The following is a 20,504-nucleotide window of genomic DNA, read 5'->3' on the forward strand; positions in this document are numbered from 1 at the left end:
CATGTGTGTGGTTGTCACTGAGGTGACCTTAGTTTGTGTGGGGACCCCCTCTCTCCTGGTTATCAACCCAGCCACTGCTAAGCTTCAGCACTGACACTTCCCCTTTTACTTATAGCCTTGCCATAGTTGAAGTATTTTATTTTACTTTAAGTAATAAAGTGATTTTGATTTCTATAATTGTAACCACGTCTCCTGCCTCAAATATTTCCTTGGACAAAATTCCCAAGGTGGCGTTGTCTGGCTTTCTTTTGTTATTAATATTATTCCAAAATATTGTACGTGAACGTACTGCCTAGCATCACAAACATAGTTTACTTATCCCCACTCACGCCACATTATTAAGACCGCTGTGCAGAATACCACTATTATAACTATTATCCATCCATCCATTTTCTACCGAGGACGGGTCGTAGGGGCAGCAGCTTTAGCAGGGATGCACAGAATTCCCTCTCCCCAGCCACTTCAACCAGCCTTTCCGGGGGGATCCCGAGGCATTCCCAGGCCAGCCGAAAGACGTAGTCTCTCCAGCGTGTCCTGGGTCGTCCCTGGGGTCTCTTTCCGGTGGGACGTGCCCGAAACACCTCACCAGGGAGGCGGCCGGGAAGCACCCGAATCAGATGCCCCAGCCACCTCATCTGGCTCCTCTCAATGCGGAGGAGCAGCGGCTATACTCTGAGCTCCTCCAGGATGAACGAGCTTCTCACCCTATCTCTAAGGGAGAGCCGGACACCCTGCGGAGGGAACTCATTTCGGCTGCTTCCCACAGGTCGTGACCATAGGTGAGGGTAGGAACATAGATCGACCGATAAATTGAGAGGTTCGTCTTTCGGCTTAGCTCCTTCTTTACCACAACGGACCGATACAAAGTCCGCATCACTGCAGACGCTGCACCGAGGGCACGCCACCCTTTTCCGACTGGGGACCATGGTCTCAGATTCGGCTGAGGATGATTCTCATCCCAGCCGCTTCACACTCGGCTGCGAACCGCTCCAGTGAGAGTTGGAGATCACGGCTTGATGAAGCCAACAGAACCACATCATCTGCAAAAAGCAGAGATGCAATACTGAGGCCACCAAACCAGACCCCCTCTACGCCTCGGCTGCGCCTAGAAATTCTCTCCATAGAAGTTATGAACAGAATCGGTGACAGAGGGCAGCCTTGGTGGGGTACAACCCTCACCGGAAACGAATCCAACTTACTGCCGGCAATGCGGATCAAACTCTGACTCCCGTCGTGCAGGGACCGAACAGCCTGTATCAGGGGGTTCGGTACCCCATACTCCCGAAGCACCGTCCACAGGACTCCCAGAGGGACACGGTTGAATGCCTTCTCCAATTCCACAAAACACATGTAGACTGGTTGGACGAACTCCCATGCACCCTCGAGGACCTTGCCGAGGGTGAAGAGCTGGTCCACTGTTCCACGGCCAGGACGAAAACCACACTGCTCCTCCTGAATCTGAGATTCGACCCTCCTCTCCAGCACCCCTGAATAGACCTTACCAATGAGGCTGAGGAGTGTGATCACCCTGTAGTTGGAACCCCTTCTTAAAAAGGGGGACCACCACTCCAGTCTGCCAATCCAGAGGCACTGTCCCCGATGTCCATGCGATGTTGGAGAGGCGTGTCAACCAGGAAAGCCCTACAACATCCAGAGCCTTTAGGAACTCCGGGCGAATCTCATAAACCCAGGGGCCTTGCCACCGAGGAGCTTTTTAATACCTCGGTGACCTCAACCCCAGAGATAGGAGAGCCCACCTAAGAGACTCTACTTCCTCATGGGAAGGCGTGTCGGTGGAATTGAGGAGGTCTTCGAAGTATTCTTCTCTTGCATTCCGCTTGGCCAGCCGGTACCCATCAGCTCCCTCACGAGTCCCAGAGGTCAAAAAGGCCCAATAGGACTCCTTCTTCAGCTTGACAGGATCCCTCACCGTTGGTCCACCAACGGTGAGCGGGCGGAGGGAGGCTACCCTCTCGTCCACCGGGGTGAACCCCAACGCAGAGGCGCAGAGCCGGGGAGCAATAAGTATACCCACACCTCAGCAGCTCCTGTGGCAGGCCGTGCTTTCTAAGAATCATTTCTAAGATCATCTCTACAGTCTTGAGTGTGTTCAGCTCCAGGTTAAGTCAGCCGCACCACAGCTCCAGCCGCACCACTTCCTGTCGATATGCAGACTCGTCACCGTCCTTGATGAGGCCGATGACAGTGGTGTCATCTGCAAACATGAGGAGTTTGACAGCCGGGTGCACTGAGGTGCAGTCGTTCGTGTAGAGAGAGAAGAGCAGAGGAAAGAGGACACAACCTTGGGGCGACCCAGTGCTGATGCTGCGTGTGGATGAGGTGGCTTCCCCCATTCTCACCTGCTGTGTCCTGCCCGTCAGGAAGCTCTAAATCTACTGTCAAATGGCAGGTGAGACACTGAGCTGGAGAAGCTTGGAGGAAAGGCGACAGGCCTGTAGTCATTTAGACCCGAGATTGCAGGTTTCTTGGGGACTGGAATGATGGTGGAGCGTTTGAAACAGGATGGTACTTTGCACAGTTCCAGAGATCTATTGATGATCTGAGTGAAGATTGGAGCAAGCTGGTCCATGCAGATTTTGACGCAGGATGGGGACACACGGTCTGGGCCTGCCGCTTTGTTTATCTTTTGTTGTTTGAAGATGCGTCTCACATCCTGTTCGCGGATGGTTAACGCAGAATTCGGTGATGTGATAGTGGTCGGTGGTGCGGCTGGGTGTGTGAGGGGGGTGTGAAAGTGTCCTTTTCAAATCTGCAGTAGAAGGTGTTCAAGTCGTTGGCTAGTGTGCTATTGTTCTCAGCTAGGGGGGGATCGTCGCTTGTAATTTGTCAGCGATTGGAATGCATGCCAGACTGATTTAGAGTCGTTTTAAGTTCACTGCTTGAGTTTAGCAGTGAACCACGGCTTGTTGTTGTTGAATGAGCGAAATGACTTTGTTGGTACACATACCTCTTCACAGAAACTGATATAGGATGTGACAGTGTCCGTATATTCATCCAGGCTGCCCGCTGAATTTTCAAAGACACTCCAGTCTGTGCAGTCTAAACAGCTTTGAAGTTCCATCTTTGCTTCATTGGTCCACTTTTTCACTGTTTTCACTGTCGGCTTCACACATTTAAGTTCTTGCCTGTACGTCGGTATTAAGTGACGGGTGAGTCTGGGTGATTTTTTTTCAATTTCGTTGACTTGTTCGGCGAGCGTTAGCAGTGTGGCATTAATGTTAGCGTGAGGCGAAATATAGACGCCAGCGAGAATGAATGATGTGAACACACGCGGCAAGTAGAATGGCTTACAGTTAAAAAAACAGCCACTCCAAATGCAGGCTGCAGTGTGTGCTGAGCTCCGTGACATCTGTACACCATTTGATATAGAAGGATATCCCGCCGTCTTTCTATTTCCCCGATGATTCCATGTCGCGCTCTGCTCTGTGAAGAGCAGGTCTCCGTAAAGCACATGGCGGCGGAACGTCCAAAGTCTTTACTGGTCTTTATCAGAAGATGAAGCTCGTCCACTTTGTTGGGTAGGGAGCGTACATTCGCGAGTTGGATGGACGGGAATGCCAATCTGTATCATCTCTTGCGGCATTTCACCTGGATGCCGGCTCGCTTCCCTCTGTGGCGCCGCCTCCGCCTCCATGCGCCGAACACCGCGGACCCCGCTCCGGTGAGTAACATGGGGAAAAAACTCAGCGGATTTGCGAAAGTTGGTGAAAGAAAGTCTGGAGTAGCCTCCTTGATGGTTACCAAGTCTCCCCTTGTGTAAGTGACTCGTGTAAGTAATGTCTCCAAAGACGAACGAAAAACACAAAAACAAAAACAATACTAGAGAGCGCATAACCGAGGCGACCACACTAGTAGCCGCCATTTTGGAATCCTTGGAATCATAGGGTTTTTTGGAGCCGTGCTTTGGCTGGTCCCCCACCTAGGACCTGTTTGCCATGGGTGACCCTACCAGGGGCGTGAAGTCCAGACAACTTAGGCTCCTAGGATCATTGGGACACACAAATCCCTCCTCCCTGATAAGGTGACGGCCCAAGGATGAGAACTATTATATATTCAGCTTCATTATTTACATAAAAAGGTCTTATTTAATCAAACTCCAATATTTTCTTCTGTTTTATGCATAACATACTGTAGGTCAAAATGAAAAAGAGGAGCACTGAAAAAGAGGCTTCAGATCCAGTTTCCAACAAGTAGTAGTTAGTTCTGTACAGTTTGGTAAGATGTATTTTTTTCCAAGGGTACCAGAATGATTGGACTACCATGCAGAGCCCAAAGGCTACTTTTTGTTTGTTTTAACATGTTTGTGCACACCTGCATTGTGATGAAGAGAAACTAAATGCATACATTCCACAATGATTCTATCTCAACATGAATTATGTGTCATTGACAGACAAATGTTAAGAGAGGCTTTCAGGGGACAATGTTAAAGATAATCAATGTATGAACCGAAAGTTTATGTCATGATAACGTCACCACAAATACAAAAAAATGTTCCGTACATGACAAAACATACTTGACTATACATGTACTGTAATATACTGTATTAGATCCAACTAGATTTGGATGTTTGTCGTCTACAAGCAAAGTGACAGGAAATTTGGGGTTTGTTGTGAGATCAATAAAGGAATCGTGAGTGGGGGAGGACAGATGGAACCAGTAAACAAGAGTTTGACACGCCAGCATAGTGAAAGCTAGAGCTTAAGTATTGTGTTGTGTCCAGACAGTGGGGCTAAACCAGACTCTAGGTGCATGCTGTTCCTGCGATTAGTGTTCCAGCTGGCAGGGTGGGCAGAGTGAGCAGCCAGACCACTGCAGCCTGATACATAGATCTCAGAGTTGGGGGTGTTCCTTTTTGTTTGGCAACAATTCATATTGTTCTCGTTGTCCCATTCACCACACAAGGCTCAGAGGAATCGAACATCTGGCAGACTTTGCTTTCTGATCAACGAGGCCCAATGAAAACATTGCCCCTCATGCTTCACAGACATCTACCTGCTGTCTGTATCTTGACTGATATTTATCCTTTTGTTTGCACTTGATTCAGATGATGCTGAAAGCTTTTCAAATAAATTTGCCATTTCCAGAAGAATTAAATTATGTACTAAAGTAGTGAACCAGCTAAAAGTGTGTGTGTTGAAACTTTCCATCGGCCAAAATGTGGTGAGTACCCACATCCCTCATGGGTGCAGCAGCCCTTGGCTGTCACGTTATTGGCAAGTGACTTTCAAGACCACGGGAGAATAATAATGGGGAAGTCATTTTTACTGCCTCCTCCCTGCGTCACATTTCTCCTGACGTTTGAGGTATCTAATTATTTTGGATTTGATGCAAACTGCATGTATATGGTTGCTCACAATGGCATACAATCACAACAAGTAAACTAGGAATAACCTTTTATGGGTACGAATATTTTTTTTGCTCTTTTTTTTTTCCAACTGCTTTGACGTTGCCAAAAACGTGAACCTCATGAAAATCATGCATTCTCGTTGATGGGAACGTCGACCTCCCCCGACATGGCCGTTTGTTAGCCTGGCTGCTTCAACGGACGGGCGTATATCTAGTCAATCTGCTACTCATGTCTGTGTATTGCTGTTAGCACTCTGTAAGCACTCTCTGTGGCGGGGAGTGGATTGCAGAAGGGGGGAAAACCCAGTGTTTGGGGGGCACTACCCCGCCTCTTGCCCGGTGTCAACTGGGATAGGCTCCAGCACGCCCGCGACCCGAGTGAGGATAAACGGTATGGAAAATTGATGGATTATTATTTTTTGATTGGTGGCCAATCTTCTTCAAGAAGATTCACTCACCTGTATGACACCAGGAAGTAAATGAATAAAAATCCACCAATGATGACTCATTACCTGGGACATACAACGTAAATTGAAAAAATGTGATCGTGACGAGGAGAAATAGGTGTTGGTGCCACGATAATCCGATGACAGCAGCCACTCGTGGATTAATGTAACTTGCATCCTAGTGCCAGCTAGGACTAATGACCGGTAATGCTTCACTGTGATTACATGGTGTCATTTTTCTCATTGCATTCACACCCAGCAAGAATTCTGTATCTCGCCACAACAGCAGTGTGTGTGTGTGTGTGTGTGTGTACGTGCTTGTGTGTGCGTGTGTCTGTCTGTGTGAGATTGAGTGATTGTGGAGTGAAGTGACTGAAGGGAGACAGTGAGTGTAATAGTGAGAGAATGTAATAAAGCAGTGGTTTGCCAACCTTTTACACTAAGTACCACCTAAAAAAAAAAATTAGCACCCGAAGCACCACCATCATAACCAACATTAATATACAATTGCGCACAAGGGTAAGTGTTCATTAAAAAAATGTACTGAGATTTGATTCCTAAAAGATATATTTTAAATGATTGTAAACCACTATAACATTATGCACAGTTTGAACAATAACACTGCAATTAAATATAGGAAAATATATACAACTGTAACTTAAACAATGATTTAATCAAAATGCACTGCAAAAATTTGAAATAAAATGCTACATCAATAAGTTTACAAACAAACATTGAAATCAAAAGTTAAATACAACTAAACTGTACTAAGACAGGCGGCACGGTGGGGGCTGGGACCCGTGGGTATGAATGTGAGTGCTAATGGTTGTTTGTTCATATGTGCCCTGCGATTGGCTGGCGACCAGTTCAGGGTGTACCCCGCCTCTCGCCCGAAGATAGCTGGGATGGGCTCGGAACGGAAGCGGAATGGAAGATGAATGAATGAATGTACTAAGACACCGACAACTTGTGGTACCCATACCACACTTTGAGAATCACTGTAATAGCACAAAAGGGAATGGCATAAATGTAAGAGGGTGTTTTGTTGTTCTGCAGGCATCATGTTATGGTACCAGTACTGTATCACTGTTTTCATGACTTTTTCTAATAGGAAAAAAAAAAGAAAATTTGCTGTTCACATGCCACACCTTGAAGAATGATAGCCAACCTAAAAGTGTTTATTTAAATTGAGAATATTAATTAACATTGTGTTTATTGCGATAACAGTTTGCAGACCAACACTGCATAATACTCCAAGGAAAATAAAGATACAATTGAAATGAACTTTTTAATTCTAATTTCTAATCACATTACCGAACAGGGTAGTGGTTTATGTCTGGATGGAATGTAATATCTCTATTGCAGTTATCAAGTATGGAGAGTGTGTGTTCCTGTGTGTGCGTGACATTTCCATAGTTTGGGTTGAGTAGTGTTGTGATTCTTTAGTAGTGTTATTTATATAATCTATTTGTTTTATTTTCTATTCATGGTCATTTAAAAAAGTGTCTTATTTATCTTATATATAGATCTTATAGACAGACAGACAGATAGACAGACAGAAAGACAGACACTTTATTAATCCCGGCATCTCAAAGCTCACATCTCGCAGCTCACAGTCAGTGGACAAAAGTAAATACATACGGACATATAATATACATATAATCAGCCACTTAGAACAGTCATGAGCCAATGCCCTCAACCGAGGCATTAAACAGTTTAATTGCGGTCGGGACATAGGACCTCCTGAAGTGTTCAGTCTGTGAGCGTATTGAACTGTTTCTCATCCAGTTGGTGGGTCATTCAGAAAGTGTCATTCAAAAAAGAGGACTGTGAAACAAAAGTATGGGAACCAGGTAGCTCTGGGCGATATGGCCAAAAATTCACATTGTACTTTATCTGAACCACAGACGGTAGACAATTTTCCTTAACTGGGCCTCAAGATGACATCACTCTTATGTCCTTCTGGCTCTCCTTTTCTTCCGGCTCCTCTACAGTGCTTGCCAAACAGAACGTGAGATTTACTATTACTGTCAATAAATGTAATTTTTCTGGCTTAATGTGAACGTGGACAGGTTGCAGATGGACCATGCTTTAAGATTAATTATCACACTGTAAAACGCAATTAACCATTGTTGATAGTGAAAAATCAATAACGACGTTCTTCTGGTCTCAATTCCTGAAAGTAGAATGGTGAGCAGTCCTACTTTTATTTCTATAATATAGTGAGAAAATGGGATTGAAAACAATGCAATTCAGGCAGTAAATGATATATTTTCTCAGCATAGCTCTACCCGTAATTTTCCATGTGGCATAAACCTTGTTCATACTTAAGTTATTGCATTTGTTCACAGACTGGTTGAGCACTTCTGAGAAAGGCCTGATTGTGTGCCCACTGGCCTTCCAGATGTGTTTTGGCCATCCAAATATATCTGCGTGAACAGGGTTAGTCTTTTCCAGTGTGTTTGAAGAGACTCAAGCCCAGATGGTTAGTACTGCTGCCAGATCAATTACCAACAGCTCACCAGCAGTGCAAGAAGAGTAGAACACAGCATTTTGCTTCGAGCACCAATAGAATGGATCACTGTTTTCAACTACATCGTCATAGCACACTGTGACATCAAAAACTCAAACTTAATGCTACGCAGTGCACTAAGTGGGAAATTGCAATTTTGTTCCCAGATAAAATGTTATGGCTTTTATGGATTCCAAACATACATAATGAATTTTGTGAACAGCTGTGAATAATGTGTAATAAGGTCATTACCAAAAGCAAAATGTAAACAGCAATAATTAACTATTTTGGGTAAAAGAAAGATTCCAACAGACTAAAGCCATGAAATGCATTTATTTTCCATTATGACAAATTAAGCTGATGAGATGAGAAAAGACAGAGTTGTGACATGGCGTGTATAAGAAGCCATCTATTTGACTAGATTGTAATACCTATACAACCTCTGCTTTGTTGGGTCAAAGGCAGCTCAGCTCTATCCCCACTGGCATTCTGTTACAGCATCATGCATCCATTTTCTACAGTTTATCATGCAGGGGCACAGGTGAGCTAGAGACTACACCAGTTGACTCTGGACAAGAGTTTGTGTACACCCTGGACTGTTTTCAATGATATTTTTGGAATGTGAGAGGAAGCCAGAGGACACAGACTAAACCCAGACAAACATGCAAACTCCACACAAGGGGTCGGAGCCAAGGTTCAAGCAGGATCCTCTGCGCTGTTACAGGTCCCGTGCTTATTCTAAATGTTCCACACAATTTCACGTGTTGCTTTTTCCTATGGCTTTTTCAGAAATAAATACAGTACCAGCCTTAAGAAGGTATTGAGAGAAGAATGGTACATTTGTTTGGTGTAGAGCAGTGGTTTCCAAACTTTTTTGGCTTATGTACCCCCTAAAATTGTTTTGTCAATTTTTGCACCCCCTCACTCATATGTGTTGATGCTTCTCCCAAAGTACAACTCAACACAATTGATTATTGAATGAAAATAATTAAACTTCATCTCCTTGATTTGATCATCTAATTCTCAGGCATTGTTGTCGTTTTAACTCAAATTAAACAAAAATAAATATGTTGCCTTGAAAAAAAAATAAAATAAAAATAATAAACCTGCCTTTGGTATACATGCTGTATGACATACCATTTACCAAGTGTTATACAACCCCAATTTGAATGAAGTTGGGACGTTGTGTTAAACAAAAACACAATACAATGATTTGCAAATCATGTTCAACCTATATTTAATTGAATACACTACAAAGACAAGATATCCATCCATCCATTTTCTGAGCCGCTTCTCCTCACAAGGGTCGCAGACGTGGTGGAGCCTATCCCAACTATCATCGGCCAGGAGGCGGGGTACACCCTGAACTGGTTGCCAGACAATCGCAGGGCACCTACAAACAAACAACCAGTCGCACTCACACCTACTGGGCAATTTAGAGTCTCCAATTAATGCATGTCATTGGGATGCGGGAGGAAACTGTAGTGCCTGGAGAAAACCCACTGTTTCTCATGAGAGAACATGCAAACTCCACACAGGTGGGGCCGGGGATTGAACCCTGGTCCTCAGAACTGTGAGGCTGACACTCTAACCAGTCGTCCACCGTGCCGCCAAAGACAAGATATTTAATGTTCAAACTGATAAACGTTATTGTTTTGAGCAACTAATCATGAACTTAGAATTTTATGGCTGCAACACATTCCAAAAAAAAGCTGGGACAGGGTCATGTTTACCACTGTGTGACATTACCTTTTCTTTTAACATTCAATAAATGTTTGGGAACTGAGGACACTAATTGTTGAAGCTTTGTAGGTGGAATTCTTTCCCATTCTTGCTCGATGTACAGCTTCAGCTGTTCGACAGTACAGGGTCTCCGTTGTTGTATTTTACGCTTCATAATCCGCCACACATTTTCAATGGGAGACAGGTCTGGAATGCAGGCAGCCCAGTCTCGTACCCGCACTCTTTTAATACGAAGCCACTCTGTTTTAACAAGTGCAGAATATGGTTTGGCATTGTCTTGCTGAAATAAGCAGGGGCGTCCATGAAAGACCGTGCTTGGATGGTATCATATGTTTCTCCAAAACCTGTATGTCCCTTTCAGCATTAATGGTACCTTCACAGATGTGTAAGTTACCCATGCCATTGGCACTAACACAGCCCCCGTACCATCACAGATGCTGGCTTTTGAACTTTGCGTCCATAACAGTCCGGATGGTTCTTTTCCTCTTTGGGCGGGAGGACACGACGTCCACAATTTCCAAAAACTATTTGAAAGGTGGACTTGGCGGACCACAGAACACTTTTCCGCTTTGCCCCTGCTTTACTAGCGTCACAAAAAAGTTTTAAAAACCTTTTCACATGAGACAAACACACTGTTATAATGAGAGACTGTCATGAACGGAACAGAGGATAGGTGACCCAAAAAATGCACGACTCCAAAACAAATGGACAGTTTCCAAAAAGAGAGGTTTAATATACGGGCATAGGTCGGTACACAGGCAAGCAATCCAAGAAAGGCAGCAGTATCCAAAAACATGAGGCAAAGAGGCGAGGTCGATAATCGGAACAGGGTCAAGTCTTACTGTGAGTCTGTGACGTGGAAACAAGGAATGCTGGAACACGACGACAAGGTACAACGAACTGGCGATGAGAGGGAATGAGACACGAGGTTAAATACAAGGGGTAATTAGGGTGAACGAGGCACAGGTGGTGAAGATGCTCACAGGAGCAGGTGTGTGTGAAACAGGGGGAAGACAAAAACCGGAACACACACCCATGACAGACACATCCACATCCACCAACACACGTAATTACAATATGCCCCCTGCAATGTGCTCACGTACCCCAAGGGGTACGCGTGCCCCTGGTTGGGAAACAGTGATGTAGAGGCATTTTGTATTGATCTCAACCAAGGTGTTAAAGTTGGATTTTGTATTTTTTAATGCCAGAGACCTTAAAACAGTTCCCAGATTTCATAAATTCTGGAGGACAAACATCCAGACGCATGTTTCTACTGATTGCAATGATTACTTACAGTATGTTGATGGTTTTATTGTCACGTATGGAGAGGAGCTGGACCCAAGAGCAGGCAGAGGCAGATGTAAAATGCTGAACAGTTTATTGAGGAACGGTAATGGCGGTGGTCCTAGGTGGGATTGCAGGCGGTGGCGTGGACAGGTGGCAGGCAGTGGTGAGGACAGACGGCTGGCTTGGCAGGCAGGAATGACATAGATCAGGAGCACGGGGGACAACACTGAGAACAAGGAGACACCGGAGTTAAAAAGGGGAACAAGGAATAGAGTGACTTACGTGAGGTAAATGGGCCGTGGTACCGCTGGAAGTAACTAATACTTTGGGGAGGATTTCCTGGAACAGGCAGGCTTATATACCGGTGGTGATGAGGCTGATTGGAGACAGGTACTGAAAACAGAGGGGGGAGGGGAGAGAGAGAGGACACAAAGAGCCCTCCCGGCTCCAATAATGGAACAGCAGGGCAGTATATGACAGTATCCCCCTCCCAACGGCCGCCTCCTGGCGTCCTGCCAGGCTTCCCCGGGTGAGCCGCGTAGAAGTCGTCCAAGAGTATGATTGAGTATAAGCTTCTGGGAAATCCAAGACCGCTCCTCTGGCCTCTACCCTTACCAGTCGACCAGGTACTGGAACCCCCTCCCCCTAGGCCTCACGTCGAGGATGCGTGACACCGTGAAGGCCGGATGGTCAATAATCCGGGGGAGTGGTGTGGGTTCGGCCGCAGGGTTTAGGACGTAGGTGGAGACAGGCTTGAGCAACGAGACGTGGCAGGTTGGGTGAATATTTAAGGACTGTGGAAGCTTCAACTGGACGGAAGTGGGATTGATGATTTTGGTAATTGGGAAAGGGCCAATGAAACGGGGAGTGAGTTTACAGGATTCAGTTTGAAGCGGGAGGTCATGAGAAGAAAGCCAGACAGATTGGCCCACCTTGGTTTCGGGTGTCGGGGAAGCGATGACGGTCCGCGAGCTGTTTATTGCATGCGGCGGACTGGGTCAACGCCGCTCGGACGTCTTTCCACACTGCCTGGATTCTCTGGAGATGAGCCTTGAAGGCGGGGACTGCCACTGCCTGCTCCTGTTCTTTGAATAATGGCGGTTGGTAACCATAGCAAGCCATGAATGGGGACATACTGGTAGCGGAACTGGTAAGGGAGTTGTGGGTGTACTCAATCCATGGGAGGAATGAGCTCCAGGATTGCGTGCAGCAATACAAAGGACGGCTGATTCTAGGGATTGGTTTGCCCGCTCCGTCTGGCCGCTCTGCGGATGATATCCTGATGACAAGCTGTCACGTATGGAGAGGAGCTGGACCCAAGAGCAGGCGAAGGCAGATGTAAAATGATGAACAGTTTATTGAGGAAAGGTAATGGGGTTAGCCCGAGGTGGGTTGGCAGGCGGTGGCATGGACAGGAGGCAGGCAGTGGTGAGGACAGGTGGCTGACTTGGCAGCAGGAATGACGTGGATCAGGAACACGGGGGAAAACACTGAGAACAAGGAGACACCGGAGTCAAAAAAGGGAAAAAGGAATAGAGTGACTTACATGAGGTAAATGGGCCGTGGGACCGCTGGAAGTAACTGCAATACTTTGGCGAGGATTTCCTGGAACAGGCAGGCTTATATACCGGTTGATGAGGCTGATTGGAGACAGGTGCTGAAAACAGAGAGGGGAGGGTGGAGAGAGAGAGGACGCAAAGCACCCTCCCGGCTCCAATAATGGAACTGCAGGTCAGTATATGACATTTATTTAGGTAACTTTTCTTTGGCCCTCCTTCTGCAGTAACTGAGGTAGATAGGTTGATACAGTAGGTCACCTCGCATCAGCCAGCTTTTAGGACATTGATTGGAATCCTCAGTGACTGGTGGACATTTGACTCCCATCTGTTTGTCATTTGACAAGCGTGTAGACTGCTCTTAGCTGCCCGGACTAGCAGTTATTCAGCTGCTGACTGATTAAAAAGGAAATTAATCATGATTATACTATACTGTATATTAAATTAGTTATCATATAGGACTCTAGTCAAGTAAGTGCACGCGCGTACACACACACACATACACACACACACACACACACACACACAAACACACACAAAATGTTGTCTTAAAACAACCCTCCACTAAAACAGAGCGTACTCTTTTTTTCTCGATTGTGTGTTTCAAATAACCAAGCAAGGTTTTCACCTGATACATTCATGTGAACCTTGCCAGAAACTTTGATTTATTTATTCATTCAAATCAACAATGTTCCCAGAAGAGTGTGAGTTCAAAACCCGATATTTTTATTTGATCTTCTATGCCCTTTAGAATGTTACTACACTGAAACGGATTCTGAAGGAGCTATCCCATATACCAGGGGTCCCTAACCACCAGACGGCAGACCGTTACAGAGACTGGGAAAAAAAAAAAAAGTTGTACTTTTCTTTAAGCAGAGCCAGTGGTGTTAGCCCTCTTTTAGGGAGGCTTCATTCCCCCTAAAATAAATAGTTCTTAACCCCCCCACCCTGCATGATTTGGTTGTGCTTCAAAAATATATACATTTATTTTTATTTATTTCATAAATAAGTACCAAGAAATTCAATATAAAGTGGCTAGCAAATGAGTTTCAATAAAAGTGAAGTCTTACGGCTGTGTTTTTAGCTACAGCCTATAAAGCATTGACTGCGTGAAAAATACTGATTTTGATTTGATTTGAATTTCTTATCCTACTGCCTAAGAAAAAACTTTAATTAAGAGTTAGACAATGATGAGAAATCAATGACACAAATCAGCTGCTGCGTGCAAAACAAGGAAAAAACACATCATAGCTCGGGGGTCTCTCCAGCCACAGATTTAGTTCAAATATATGTACTTACAACTATGAACCAACAAGAGGCCATAATACAGTCTCGCCTAATGTAGACAAACATCTTTGTTGCTAGGCTAATGCTGAAACGCTGCTTCTGATTTTTAAACTGGACCTATCTTCACCAAATGTTATCCAGTTACTACAATCTATAAATCATTGGAAAGCATTTTTAATGCAAATTCAGAAAATGTTTATAGCTCAAAGTATGGCCGACTTCCAATCGGTTCTGTCACAAATATCACCTAAATCATAACCGAGTCTATCATTATTCACTTGAATATGATCATAAACCTATGGTTTTCAGTGGCTGGTGTACATTTGACTCCCATCTATTTGTCATTTGACAAGAGTGTAGACTGCAGTTTGCTGCCCGGACTAGCCACATTACACTTCATATAAGGATTAGAAAGTGGAACGAGCCTATTCCAGATATTTTAAAGAAGTACTTTAATATTTCTTTATTATTTAATTTAAACATGAGTTGTATGTTTCTCCAACCATTTTAGTCACATATGTGCCCAAAATGTATTCTCTACGACTTCAAAAGTATTTGGGAGAAAAGTTGTGTTGTGGACCAAAGTCATGTCATTACCCTTTATACTGATCAGTGTGTTTCAATATATCTTGAAGGGGAAGAATTATCAGTCATGTAGTAATGTCAATCAAAAAAAAACACTTCAGCAACATTTGCCACCTTTAAAAACAGACGGCATTCCACCCACTAAGTAGCTGGCAGCTGTTAATTTGATTTTGATAACATTGTTTAACTCCTCGAAGGGAAATTATTATTTGGAATGTTTTGTTAATTGAAAATGATGGGTATGGCTCACTTTGTGACAACAGTGACCTTTTTTTGCATACATGTGAGCATACATTATAATAATGTGTACATATTTTTGCATTTTTGTGGTAAGTACTGTAAACATACTTCCTATGTTTGTGTATTTTATTTAAAAAAAAGACTGAACGATCCATCCATGCAGTCATCCATTTTCTACCGCTTATCCGAGGTCGGGTCGCGGAGGGTAGTAGTTTTAGCAGGGACGCCCAGACTTTCCTCTCCCCAGCCACTTCATCCAGCTCTTCTGGGGGGGATCCCGAGGCGTTCCCAGGCCAGCCAAAAGACATAGTCTCTCCAGCGTGTCCTGGGTCGTCCCCGGGGTCTCTTTCCGGTGGGACGTGCCCGAAACACCTCACCAGGGAGGCGTCCGGGATGCATCCGAATCAGATGCCTAAGCCACCTCATCTGGCTCCTCTCGATGTGGAGGAGCAGCGGCTCTACTCTGAGATCCTCCCGGATGACCGAGCTTCTCACTCTATCTCTAACTAATTTCGGCCGCTTGTTAATCTTGTTCTTTCATGACCATAGGTGAGGGTAGGAACGTAAATTGAACGGTAAATCGAGAGCTTTGCCTCTCGCTTTAGATCCTTCTTTACCACAACGGATCGATACAAAGTCCGTATCACTGCAGACGCTGCACCGAACTGCCTGTTGATCTCCCGTTCCATTCTTCCCTCACTCGTGAACAAGACCCCAATATACTTGAACTCCTCCACTTGGGGGAGGATCTCGTCCCCAACCTGGAGAGGGCAGGCCACCCTTTTCCGACTGAGGACCATGGTCTCAGATTTGGAGGTGCTGATTCTCATTCCAGCCGCTTCACACTCAGCTGCGAACTGCTCCAGTGAGAGTTGGAAGTCACGGCTTGATGAAGCCAACATTACCAGAATGTAAATAAATAAATAAATAGAATACTGAGGCCACCAAACCGGACCCCCTATACGCCTCAGCTGTGCCGAGAAATTCTGTCCATAAAAGTTATGAACAGAATCGGTGACAAAGGGCAGCCTTGGCCGAGTCCAACCCTCACCGGAAACGAGTCCGACTTACTGCCGGATATGCGTACCAAACTCTGACTCCGGTCGTACAGGGACTGAACAGCCCGTATCAATGGGTTCGGTACATCATACTCCTGAAGCAAGCCCCAGAGGACCCCCCGAGGCACACGGTCGAACGCCTTCTCCAAGTCCACAAAACACATGTAGACTGTTTGGGCGAACTCCCATGCACCCTCGAGGACCCTGCCAAGAGTGTAGAGCTGGTCCACTGTTCCACGGCCAGGACGAAAACCACACTGCTCCTCCTGAATCTGAGATTCAACTTCCCGACTGAACTAACACTACAGAACTACAGGTGACTTTAAACTTTTACACAATATTGTATTGTTTTAAGTCGGTCCAAAAACATTGAAAAGCTATTTCTCAGTCTTTGTTAGCTGTTTGTAAAATGCTGTTTGTAAAATGCTGTACTAGTGCGCTACATTCCCCCATACCCTGGTGTTAGTGTGTGCCATTTTAATTGATGTTTTATAATTAGTAATTTTTATTGTATTTATTTTAACTGTTTTTACGGTGACCTTGAGTGGCTTGAAAGACACCTTTAAATAAAATGAATTATTATTAATTCTGGGGAGAAGGGAAGTCTGGGCGTCCCTGCTAAAGCTACTGCCCCCGCGACCCGACCTCGGATAAGCAGTAGAAAATGGATGGATGGATGAATTATTATTATGATTACAATACAGTCTGATGAGATCAGCCTTTAGTCTTACGGAGTCAAAGAACCTCGACTAGCTAGATGACTGTGTAGAAGAATGGCACCAACATAAACCTGTGTGTTCTCATAAGCCCCTGTAGCGTATATGAGGGTTAAATAAAAAAATTATTAATTTGGAAAAAGATACGAAGGAAGGTAAATGCGTGCCGGGTTAGTCCGATTTACGCTTTAACGTGAAAATCTAATTAATTTGTCTCGTAAAGGGGCACCACGTCACTTTTTATATGTATACAATTCAGGAGGAAGGGACGAAAAATCTGAAGGTTGCAACATGAATTAGATAAGAGTTCTCGATAACCAGAGGTCTTTTGTCGAACCCAAACACACACAAATTATACAGGTAGCAAATTTTTATTTAAAAAAATAATGAGCTCTAACATGGGAATCTACAAGGGAACAATGCAGGAAAGAAAACACAAATGACAGACAAACATTGACAAAGGAGACTGACTTGTGATATGAGGGTGGAATGAGCATGTAGGGACAATACAGAGAGCTGGACGTTCCTGTTCTCGTTAAACCCAAATATGCACTAATCTGTACTTTTAGTAGACTGCAAATTGGATTTACATGCGTGGAAAATAATTTAGGCAGGCTGGTCGAGCTCCTGAATGTTTGGGCGGTCCGGTCCGCACGGGGCAACAGGTGGATTTGGCGGAAAAGGAGGAAGAAAAAAAAGAAGAGCAGGAAAAACAAAGTTCCTAGGCAGGATGGCCGGAGCCCGTATGTCGCTGTTCGCAAGACGTTCAGAGCGGACGTGTGTTGCCCGCTTCCTTCCCCACAGAGTTTGCCCAGGGACCCAAAAATGGTAGCTCGCAGCGCTGGCAGGATGCCCTGTGGCGGGGAAGGGTCCGATGTGTCCTCGTCACCTCCTGGTGAGAGGTGGGGCATCTTGGCTGAGCCAGTCTTCAGCAAGTTGGTCGAACGAGAGCCAGCCAACAAAACGGGCTCCGGCCTTTAAGCAGCCCCCCCGGGGCCAACAGGGTAGATGGACCGCCTCTTAATGTTACTTTTCCATTTTAGGATTATTTTGTGGTTTAAAAACATCAATCCATCCATCCATTTTCTGTACCGCTTATCCTCACTAGGGTCGTGGGCGTGCTGGAGCCTATCTCAGCTATTTTCTGGCGAGAGGCGGGTTACACCTTGAACTGTTCGCCAGCCAATCACAGGACACATAAACAAACAACCATTCGCACTCACCTTCACACCTAAGGGCAATTTAGAGTCTTCAATCAACCTACCATGCATGTTTTGGTGATGTGGGAGGAAACCAGAGTACCTGGAGAAAACCCACACAGGCACGGGGAAAACATGCAAACTCCACACAGGCGGAGCCAGTATTTGAACTCTGGTCCTCAGAACTGTGAGGCAGATGTGCTAACCTGTCGTCCACCGTGCCGCCGGTTTAAAACCAGTGGGATAAATTATTAATTATTGGATTTAAGATAAGACCATTTTCCAGCCTTGCATTGTCACGTGCACATCCTCTTTAATCCCTGTAACGAATGTTTCAATTGTATGTGGTTGTTGAGAACAAATATAAATATATGTAATATTTGCAATGAGGCATTTGTGTGGTGTGCATCTCATCTTCAGTCGACAAATAGATTAGACATCAGACATTCAAATTTGCAGAACTACAATCACTAGTGGCGCTATTGTGATAGTACCGCTGGTGGCGTTCAATGGTGTAGAGGAAGAATCCTTTCTATGAGGGGCTGTTAAGAACATTATTCAGAATTAGCTTTCACACTTACTATTGAAATGCTTTCAAACACACAAATTACTGAAAGGGTCACTGATGGTGTAGTACGCTCATAAACACTACCCAAACCCACTCATAAACACTACTCAATACTCTCACACACATGAGTTTTGCTCTCATAAACACTACTCAAACCCTCTCGTAAACACTAGTCAAATATTCTCACATGCATGAGTGTAAGTCTTAAGTCTTGTAAACACTCTCATAAACACGACTTACAGAAAGAGAGAGAGAGAGAGAGAGAGAGAGAGAGAGAGATTGATTTAGTATGGCTGCTTTTAATGCGCAGGTGCTTTATAATATGACATAATGGTCGGCCAATCAGAAGCCCTGTCGTGTATGACGTAGGGCTAGGCTGGCTTGTCTACCCAGGGCGAGATGCCATGAACCGAATGTGAGTGCTGCCGAATAATGTGCCTTTCAGGTTAAAGTGAAAGTGGACGTGTGTTTACTCCTCGACTCAAGCCAGAGTTTCAACACCGCTGCTTACAATCTGAAATGTATGTATTTCATTGCAGAAAGGATGGCCGGATAGTAACATATAAGGTCCGCTGCGCCGGTACCTAATGAGGTGGCCAAAGGGAATGAAGGAATGTGAAACTCGTGTCATTGAGATGCACTACAGACTACAAACACTCAGAGTCAAATATTTAATGACTTTTTTTATATATAGGCTTTTAACATCTCAATAAATTAGAATGTAGTTGAATAGTCAATTTTTATGTTATTAAACACTGAAGTACTTTTCAGAGGGCAAATTCCAGCCTAATTTCTACTCTAAACAACTTTATTTCTTGAATTAATTATTTTGTTTAACGTTATATTTTAGTTTCTCAATATGGGGATTTTTTTTTTATTTGCTATGTGCTATAATCTGCTATTGGCTGGCAACCAGTTCAGGGTGTACCCCGCCTCCTGCCCGATGATAGCTGGGATAGGCTCCAGCAGGCCCGCGACCCGAGTGAGGAGAAGCGGCTCAGAAAATGGATAGATGTATGGATGGATATGTGCATAATCAGCAAAGTTAAACATATTTAAAATATTAATTACTTCACTCTGAGTGTGTGCAGTCCATCTCGATAATTTCACTTTTTGAATTGAACTACCTAATATATAAACTATTCACGTGTGCGCATAATCGACGTGTGCATGCGCATCATTGACATGAAACCCGTGAATGCCAGTGACGTGTACGTGAATGTGATTGACATGCTCGCGTGAACGCATTTGAGTAGTGTTTATGACAGCGTTTGAGTAGTCCTCATGAGAGCAAGACTCGTGCGTATGAGAGTATTTAAGTCGTGTTTATAAGAGGGTTTGAAAATGTATGAACAGCCAAATATGAAATACATTAGCCTGACTATGGAAAATTAGACTGCATATTACACGTGCCTGAAAACATATTGGAGACCGGAGTACAGTAATTTCACCAGTATATGGTACTGTTGCACTGTGCTAGTTCTGATTTTTCTAAGGGAAGGGACAAGCTGAGGTGAGGCTGGCCTCACGTTGCCGCACTTCCCATCTTACCCATGTATTTGAACAGGAAATAATAGCAAATTCAGCAATTTTAGTGGTGAAATCAATGGACATTGGATTTAAAATGAAAATTTATTTAAAGCACATACAGTACTAGAGAAATTACAACCCCAATTCCAATGAAGGTAGGAAGTTGTGTTAAACATAAATAAAAACAGAATACAATGATTTGCAAATTATGTTCAACCTATTTAATTGAATACACTACAAATACAAGATATTTAATGCTCAAACTGATAAACCTTATTGTTTTTCGCAAATAATCATTTCCTTAGAATTTTATCGCTGAAACACGTTCCAAAAAAGCTGCGACTGGTGGCAAAAAGACTGAGAAAGTTGAGGAATGCTCATCAAACACCTGTTTGGAACATCCCACAGGT

The sequence above is a fragment of the Phycodurus eques genome, chromosome 20, assembly GCF_024500275.1.
Source record: "Phycodurus eques isolate BA_2022a chromosome 20, UOR_Pequ_1.1, whole genome shotgun sequence".
NCBI lineage: Eukaryota > Metazoa > Chordata > Actinopteri > Syngnathiformes > Syngnathidae > Phycodurus > Phycodurus eques.